Genomic DNA, 9,910 nt, shown 5'->3' on the forward strand with positions numbered 1-9,910 from the left:
TGGTTATTATGGGACCGTGCGTGGCTGCATCCCAGAGGTTAGCAACATCGCAAGCACAACACAGGGAGGTGGCAATACCAATCCCTCAGCTCTCCCAGGGATCTAAGCAGGGATTTGAGATAACCCCCCCTACGTACCACCCCCAGGTGATGCAAGAAGCAGGTGGATGAATCGGTATGGGGCAGGCCTCTCTCTGAGCCTGGTGTATCTGGCATGGTGCTAGGGGGAGCTGTTCTGCATCCTTTGTCCTCTTCTTATCTGCTCCGCTGCTGGTTTGTCGAGGGTAGAACTCGCCCTGGTGTCAATAAATAATTAAGCTTGGTTGAAAAGTTTCCATCCAAACGGTTTGGTGATGGAAAAGTGGGGTTTTGACTAAATGAAATCGTTCCTGAGCAGCGTCTGCGTCCTGCAGGAAATTGCAATTTTTCATCAAAAACCTGAACACACAAAAATGAAATATTTTGACTGGAATATGCCGCCGTGATGCCTCATGGGAGCTGTACTTCTGTTGCTTCATGTCCTCATTCTCAGAGGGCCAAGCTCCTCAGCGGGATTTTACATCCCGTGATGCACTGCGGCCAGGGGATTAGAGGGCTGCTCGGACCTAATTTTTGGGCCCAACCCAGAAAGGGTCCGGTTGGGTTCAGGTCAGGGTGCAGGACTCTTATATGGGGTTCCCATCATGCACCACTTGCCCTCACCAAGATGGGAATCCCTGGTGCATCATGGGATATGTAGTCTGATGTGGTTGCCTGGTGGTTGTTCCATGATCCATGCTTCAGTCCTTCCAAATGGCTGGGCGAGTTAATGGGGTCCCACTAACCAGGACAGTGCAGCAAGCCGAGGGTCCAGCCCTCGTGCGCTGCATGGCACCAGAACTCCATCACAAGGGTGTGCCCGGTGGCAAGGATTAGGAGAATGTTAGGGCTGGACCCATCCCTTCTCTCTCGAACGCACCTAGGTGAAGGGGAGATGTTGGTTAATGTAGCCTGGGCGTATTGCACACACAGTCCCTGCTTCAGTTGTTTCCCACATTGGTTCTGACCCTAGCTCTCCCAGCCGGCTACGTCTCTCGCCCGGCGCTGCTACCTCTCCTGTGCTCGGACCACACTTACGGCCCCTTGGGAGCCTCCTCCATTGACAGGATTGCACGGAGAATGATAGTGGTTTAAGGCCTGAGGTATCTCCCACTGAGCTGCAATTCATAAATCTCGAGGCTGGGCTGCCCTAGCAGACACCACTCGCTGTTCCCTGGAGAGGAATCCTTGGAGAGCTCTGACCTGAGGAAGCAAATTCGTGGGGTTCCCTCCTGCTGGTACCACATTTGGAAACCCATCCCCGGCTGACAAGGAGACAGCCCAGGGGCTGCTAGGCTGCCAAGAAAATCCAATTCAATGTTTTCATCCCTCTTAGAATTTCTTCGAATGAGGAAGCTGTGGGGATTGGATGGTGCTGGGGACCGGAGGGCATCCAGCTAGCCTGGTGATGGCGGCCATAAAAGAACATGGATGAGAGAGATGTAAGGATGGATGATATATGTAAGGATATATGGGGATTAGGCCAGACATGCGTCCGATTTGTAAGCCGGACAGTCCTGGTTTTCAAGGCTTGTCCCCTGTCCGGTATGGGCATAAAACCAGATGTGGTTTGGTCCAGTATCCTGCATAGGGCAGAGGATGCAGCCATTCTGAACAGTGCGCTACCCGCCCCCACTGGCGTGGCCTCACACACACCGTGCATGTGAGATCCGGCTGGCAGGGGTTGGTGCACACAGGCGGAGGCGGGCCCATGAATGGCCAGTATCTGGGGATGCATCAGTGGCCACCATAATGGGGATGGATGGATAATAGGAGACTGAGCCTTCCACTCTATGGGGTTAGTTCAAATCTAGCCCCTAAACTAGCTACTACAGCGATGGGTACATTAGCAGTCCCTGGGAGGATGGACAGATGTCAGACGGCACTACTGTCTGTTGGCTATTAGATAGTCTAGGTGAAAAGGGTTTGGTGAGTCTCCTCGTTCCAGTTTCCAGTGGACTATCATCCGTGTCACAGGAACCTCCCGCCCAACCGGTCCTAGCTGGCCCTTCTCATTGTCAGTCTCGGGAGAGAGGCCATGCAATCTTTCCTGTTGAGATGATCTCTCTGGGGTTGTGCTGAGGCACCCAGGTAGCCTGGAGGAAAGTTGCCCTGGTGATGGTTTCATTGTATCTCTTACATGGACAGGAACCCGCCTGTAGCTCCGTGAGTCCATGGCAGAGAACTCTGTGCAGAATTCAGCCCCTCACAGCAGGATTGTGTTCCAGAACCTGACCTGACATGAAAAAAAAATGGTTTCCTGCCCTGATGGTTGCACAGAACCACTCACTTCCGGTTTTTGAGATTAACCCGATGCAGTGCCAGCTACCTGTGTTTGCAGAGAGCCTGACACAAGAGCCCGGAGAGGTGTGACATGCCCCATTCGCCTCAGTCAGCGCCCTGTAGACGCGGCAATTCCACGGCTACATAATGTGATGATGGAATCCCCCATTTTGCTGCATTTAGGTGCCCAGCATTCTCTGTTCTGTCTGTCGCCCTGCCCTTCTGGGACCTGCATGCCTCTTGTTCTACCGCTTTCCCCGCGAAGGGAGATAATTGCGTTACAGTGCCTGCGCCCCCCGGCACGGGGGGGGTGCAGTTGGTTCTGAGCTGGATGCCCTGGCTAACATCACGGAAGCTGAAGCCCTGGAGCACAGAGTACAATGAAAAACCCACCCTGAGAAAGAAGCATGGTCAGAACTACCCAACCCGTGCTCCACCCATGAGTATGTTCACCTCTGAGCTCTAGCTGGGTGTGTGTTTGGGCTGGCAGGAGAATGGGAACAAAGGACACGCCGTGGCGATAGCCACATCCATCGGTTCTACGCAAGACAAGGACAATGCTGCAGAATTTGGTCCCATTGTGCTGTGGGGCACGTGGGGCTCTGCTAATTATTATAATAAACAACCGAGTCTCTCTCCTTTCAGCATGAAGCGGTTATTTGTAGTCTTGCTTATTGCTAACTCTTGTCCTTTAGAGCAGTCTTTTACAGTACGTACTGCTGCGGCTCAGCGAATAATTCACACTATTCGATGAATCTGAGCCTTTTTTGTCGTGCCCATGAATTGGTCACGAGCAGACCATGAAATTCTCAGAAGCATCCAACCTGCTTTGCGCATTCCCTCGGAGGATCGTTCTTGGCCAACAGTTCAGTGTCGACTATTTTGCAGCTTGCCCTTCATTGGTTAGTTACGTGGGTCGCATGCCATTGATTCTCATCCCTGGTTGGAGGACGTTACGGCTCACGCATCTGGCATTGGCCATCGTGATAGACAGGACAGTAGATTAGTTGGATCGGTCGAATGGCAAGTCCTGTACCCCAGCCATAGCTTGCTCGCAGCGATTCTTGGCTTGTATTTCTCTGGGCCCTTCTGGAGGTAATTTCTCCTAAAATCTTTCGCATCAGCAAATTCTTCTGGAAACCATTCCGGCTGCCACCAGCCAGCTTTCGGTTTCCCAGGCTCACTTCCCAGAGAATGGCACCTGTGACACTCCATTCAGATGACCCCAGATTTGCATGGGACAGCCCTGATCCTCGCCCCCTGGGCACGCTTAGCGCCAACCACCCATTTCTCACTGGGAAAGTTCAGCTCAGGGCATCTCACGGTCACTTCTCTAGCCTGATCCCGGGCCAAGCAAAGCGCTGAGCATGAGCCTGCTTAAATATTCCCCCCCGGCCATTGCTGGGGATGGATTTTGGTGCTTTCTCTTCGTTAAGACACCCAAGGAACATCAGCCAAGGGATCGAACCGCAAGCTTCCTCCAGACTTCAGGTGTGATCTAATGGTGTCGTCTCCATGGAAACCCTGTATGTTTCCCAAATCTCCAAGAGTCTGGAATTGATCGTTTTTCACTCTCCCAGCAGCTTTATTGAGCACATCCACTTTGGCTGGCCATCTAGACAGAGCATCTGTCCTAGCATGTGCTGGGTCATGTGCAAAACAGGGGATGGATTCTCAGAGCCAGAAGGGTACCGAGAAGTCACCTACTCCAGGACAGGCCCAACAAAGAAAGTACCAGAACGCCACTGGACGTCACCTTCAGCCCCCAACTAAAATCTCTCCAGCGCATCATCAAGGATCTACAACCTATCCTGAAGGATGATCCCTCACTCTCACAGACCTTGGGAGACAGGCCAGTCCTCACTTACAGACAACCCCCCAACCTGAAGCAAATACTCACCAGCAACCACACATCACTGAACAAAAACACTGACCCAGGAACCTATCCTTGCAACAAAGCCCGATGCCAACTCTGTCCACATATCTATTCAAGTGACATCATCATAGGACCTAATCACATCAGCCACGCCATCAGGGGCTCGCTCACCTGCACATCTACCAATGTGATAGATGCCATCATGTGCCAGCAATGCCCCTCTGCCATGTACATTGCCCAAACTGGAGAATCTCTATGCAAAAGAATAAATGGACACAAATCAGACGTCAAGAATTATAACGTTCAAAAACCACTCGGAGAACACTTCAATCTCCCTGGCCACTCAATTACAGACCTAAAAGTCGCAATACTCCAACAAAAAAACTTCAAAAACAGACTCTAACAAGAAACTGCCGAATTGGAATTAATTTACAAACTGGACACCATTAAATTAGGCTTGAATAAAGACTGGGAGTGAATGGGTCATTACACAAAGTAAAAACTATTTCCCCATGCTAATTTTTCCCCTCCTGTTACTCACACCTTCTTGTCATCTGTTTGAAATGGGCCATCCTGATTATCACTACAAAAGTTTTTTTTCTCCTGCTGATAATAGCCCACCTTAATTGATTAGTCTCGTTAGAGTTGGTATGGCAACACCCATTTTTGCATGTTCTCTGTGCATATATAACTTCCTACTGTATTTTCCACTGCATGCATCCAATGAAGTGAGTTTTAGCCCACGAAAGCTTATGCCCAAATAAATTTGTTAGTCTCTAAGGTGTCACAAGTACTCCTCCTCTCTCCTTTTTGCTTCTTCCGACGTCCTGGGGAGGAACATGGAGGGGATCTTTCCAGGTTTTGTGAAAGTCTTGTGGTGGTTCGGCTGTCCAGGCTCAGCCCTGGAGGAGAAGACAGAGGGTCCAAGCACCCAGCTGCAGTCTGGCTTGCAGGCAATGATGACTCTGCCTCACAGCTGGATGGGCTGCGTTCTAAGTTGAGGTGAGAAGTTAAAGCCCCACCTCTCTTGTCCTGTCTCCGGTGAACTATCTGGGTCAGAAGTAAAGATCCCCTGGCACATTTTGAACACTGCAGCGGGAAACGCCTGGCCAACGTTCCTCCGCTCAGTAAAGCAGATGCTAATGCTCAGGGCAGCATATTTGCTTCCACAGTCACTGCAGCACCAGTATCAAACTCGTGAGGGGCCTAATCCTGAGCCCATCGAAGCCTACGGTGAAGCTGCTATTGGCTTCAGAGATGCAGGGTTAGGCCCCAGATCCTTCTAGGAGAAATATGTTACCAGGGTAACAGAGCACAGAGACACTGTCACCTGGACCGGGTGAATCATTCGGAGCCCGGGGACAGGCAGACCTCAGAGCCTCGTTAGATCCTAAAGCGTTTTAGGGATCCCAGAGGGACCTTCCCCATGTACATGACCCATGTGTGGTGTCATCTGCTCTGTACACAGGCCTGGGAGGACTCCATTTTTATTTGTGGATCATTTCGATGGATAATATCGCTATTTAATGTGAAGCATCTTTTTATTTTTATCGATTTGAAATTTCCCCCGTTGCGGGGAATTATGAGAGGAGGGGGTGTCAGACAATAGGGCGCAGAGAGGCGCAGGCTGCAGCCGTGCGCTGGCGAGGGGCTGGCGGGCATGGGCCGTTCCTTTCTCCGTGGCTCTGCCGGGAACGCCCGCTTTCTCTAATGATAGGGTGTGCCGCCAGGATGTCTATTTGGGGCTGTGGCTTGACTCGAGCATTTATCTTGGAAATAGAAAAGGCTTTTTTAAAGCACCAGGCCCAGGCAATAAGGAACGTATCCCCCTAAGCCCGATCCGCAGGTGCCGCAGCAAAGTGCCCCCGCCCCACTCAAGCCCTGAATTTCATCCCCAGCGTGGGTATAACATCCTGGGGAACCTTCCCTCCAGGATCCTGACCAGGACTTTGGAGCAACCAAGGTACAGCCTAGAGAAGCCATCCCTGGCTTTACTCTGCGCCCAGGGCCGGGTGGGATGGGATGCTGGAATTAGGGTCAATGAGGATCTGTCCCTGGGAGCTGGATTGGACCCTTAGCCACTCCCGGGTGCAGTGGCGGATTAATGCACAGCCCGTGCCCAGGGGCCCCAGCCACTTTGAGGGCCCCATGAGCACTGGAACCTGTATAGAAGTGGGGGGGGCATTGACGCTGGAACTGTGGTCCTGCCCCCTGCTCCTTTTTCTCCCGCCCCCGAGAGCAGCCCGCGGCCCATGTCCCTGCCCCCCCGGGTGCACCACCCAGGGCAGGTGGAGGGTCTGGGGCTCCCCACAGCAGCCGCCTGGGCTCCCTGGGAAGCTCTACCACGGCCCAGCTCCTGCATCCGGCTTCCAGCCTGACCAAGGGTAGGGCTTCAGGGGGAAGAGGAGGAGCAGGGGGTGTGGCCCCATGGCATGGGAGGGGCTAAGACCCACCTCAGCCCCCCACCTGAAGGAGGCTGGTGCCGGTAGCAGGGGCTGCACTGCATGGTGGGGGAGCTGATTCCCTTATCCCTGCCGCTCTGCGCCTGCCCCAGGCTACTACGCCCATGTTAAAAAATGAGGGGGGCCCATGGCCCCCCCGAGCACCCCGGTTCCAGCGATCCTGGGCCTAGGGTGACCAGACAGCAAATGTGAAAAATCTGGACAGGGGGTGGGGGGTAATAGGAGCCTATATAAGAAAAACCCCAAAATCGGGACTGTCCCTATAAAATCGGGACATTTGGTCACTCTACCTGGGCCCCCAATCCGCCTCTGCCCGCATGGATGCCCCTGTAGGGCAGCTGCGGTCAGTACAGCTCAGTGCTGCATACGTCCGTGTGGAGCGTCAGGGCCGGGCTCCAGCAAAGCTCCCGGTATTCAACCAGAGCTGTCCGGCTTAGGGGGACCAGACAGCAAGTGTGAAAAACCAGGGCACTTTTTCTTTCCGGGGGAGGCAGGGCATAGTTGCTTATATAAGACACAGCCCCGAATATCAGGGCATCTGGTCAGCCGTCGGTCGAGAACAGTGGTTCCCAGACTTTAACAACCTGGGAACCCCTTTCACTAAAATGTCAAGTCTCGCAAACCCCCTCCTAAAAATGAATATTTCCAGGGATTTTCTCCTTTAAGTATAAATTATAAAAGCAGTGCTCTTGGAAATATAAAATGTGGTTTTATGATATGCTTATTACACACTATTTATTATTAATTATTATTTATCATTACAGTATTTTTATTACATTATGAAAACGGCAACACTCTTCCAAGATCTCACTTTCGTAGCTTGTATCACTTTGAATAAGCCTGTTATAAGACAAGGCTCCTATGTTTCATCGAGGAGTATCAGATGTGAAACAGCAGGAAGGTATTTAAGAAGCCAACTCAAAGAGTTCCTCCTACACAAGCATTCAGGTCTTGAGCAGTCCTGGCAAATAATGCACGTCACAACAGAGCTTAAACTTGTTCTTCATAATAATTTGAAAAATACTAGCTGCCTATTTAATTTTAAAAACAGCAAAAAGTATCCACCTCCCTTTCCATTTCTTAGAAGGAGTCTTGAAGTTTAAATCTCCTCAGTGTGATAGATATGCTTGCTTTGATCTGCTTAGCTCTTGGAAGTCCAGGGGCTCCGGGCTGCTGGCCCCGTGCTGCCCGGGGTCCCTAGGGACAGCTCTGTCCGCCATTAGGGAATTTTTTCCCGAGAACCCCCTCTAACATTTCACGAACCCCCAGGGGTTCACGAACCCTAGTTTGGGAACCACTGGTCTAGAAGGCTCTCTCACTAATGAAGGCATTTCTCTCTTCTCCATTGCTGTCAAGCCCAAGCCAGTGTGTGTGCGGCAAATGATTTACCAGCGGGGTAGAAAGAGAAGCCTCCCGCCAAGTGAGCGAGCCCTCAGGAGATCCCTTTCTTCCCTCCACCCTCCCGATCTCCCCGTCTGGGGCCGCACGGCCTCCCAAGCAACATCCTGAACGGCCGAGAACCAGGAACCATCCCTGCTCAGTACAAGGGGGCGCTTGGGTCCGTGGAAGAATGTCTAGGTCCCCGGGGACCAGCACCTTGTTTTCTCCTTTATCCCCATGCCCCCTCTGTAGTCAGCCCTTACGCTGTCCAGGATCTCATCTGCCCCTTATTTATTAACTGTCTTAGAGGAGTGCCCAGCTGAGAACAGGGCCCCACTGCGCAAGGCGCTGTACGTCCCCGTGGTGAGAGAGAGTCCCTGCCCCAATGCACTTACAAGATCAATAGACATGGGGGGAGAGGAGAGGGGAAACCGAGGCATCGAGAGATGCAGGGATTTGCCCAGGCCATGCCGTAGGCCAGCACTGGGACTTGAAGCCAGGTTTCCTGAATCTCACTCAGGTGCGCTAGCCAGTAGACCACACTGCCTTTCCTTCTGCACCCCAAGGCTTCCTCTGCTAGTGCTCCTGGTCACAGCCCTTCCCCCAAAAGCTCCGCTCACCAGCCCTGCAGCCCTCCCTAGCCCCTCCTATTGCAAAGAGAGACCCAGTGGTGACAACACTAACCTGGGGGCCGCAGGAGCCCTGGATACAACTCCCAGCTCTGCCACAGACTCCCTGGGTGTCCTTGGGCGAGTCCCTTAGTCTCTCTGTGCCTCAGTTTCACACCTGCAAAATAGGGAGAGCAGCCCTGCTGGGAGCTGGCAGGGTAAAGACATTGAAGATGAGGAGGAGCTCAGATCCTGCAGGCACAGAGATATCCCCTCTTGCCACAGGTGTGTAAGGGGGTGGGTCAAGCCAGCAGGGAAGCAGCCTGTAGCGGAAGTTTACCCCACGGGAGCCCATGCTGCAGCTTCCCAACTGGCTGCCACGAGGATGCCCCTCTCCAGGGCTGCCCCTCCCTCGCTGCCCGTCATGAGCAAGGCCCGCGGGCAACAATGATGCCGACACCCTCCCGCAAGGAGCAGGCGGGGTGGGAAGGAACCTGTTGGCAACCGCTGTGCGCTTGCCCCGCTCCTGCCCAGGGGAGCCTCGAGGAAGTTTTGTCTAACAGCGGTTGCAGGGAAGGGCCTTTCCCCCCACGGCGAGCCGGCTAAGCCCACATCAGCCCCTCTGTGCGAGCATTATTTCATGCTTCAATAGGTTGCTGTTGGCCATGAATGGTTGGATGGATTAATGCCTTCTCCAGGGGATTCCCCCTCCTCCTCGCTGCACACCCCTCTCTGTCAAAATGTTACACAGCAGGCTCTTTGCCGGCTGGAAACAAAGTCCCATTCAACAGTCTGAGCACAATCAGCTGGTAGACCAGGTTGGGCCATTTCCCCAGAAGCAGGGACGGACAGCCCCCTCCCCGGTGCAGCCACGCCGCCGCTCAGACTCTGGGCTGGGCTTAAGTGCTTCTGGAAAGCCACCGTAAAACAAATATGGGATTCCAACTCCTCAGCAGCTGTCAATCAACGTGCAGGGGCAGATGTTTCCTGAGTGCCAGGACCGCACCCTCAAGCTGGGATCCTAATTCCTGCCTGCCGCCTGTTCACCGGGGAGCCAGCGGATAATTCCGTCCGGGGATGCACAAGGCGGAGTAAGATCCAGCTCACGCTCTCGGGGCTGTGGTCTGCTTTTAGCGTGTGCCCTGCAGGACGGGCTGTTCCTGTCACGGCGCCTCGAGGCTACGACTGCACACCAGCCTGCCAGGAGGAAATTCAGGACAATGG

This window comes from Terrapene carolina, unplaced genomic scaffold (assembly GCF_002925995.2).
Source record: "Terrapene carolina triunguis isolate 2854851 unplaced genomic scaffold, T_m_triunguis-2.0 Scaffold95, whole genome shotgun sequence".
In the NCBI taxonomy this organism is placed as follows: Eukaryota; Metazoa; Chordata; order Testudines; family Emydidae; genus Terrapene; species Terrapene triunguis.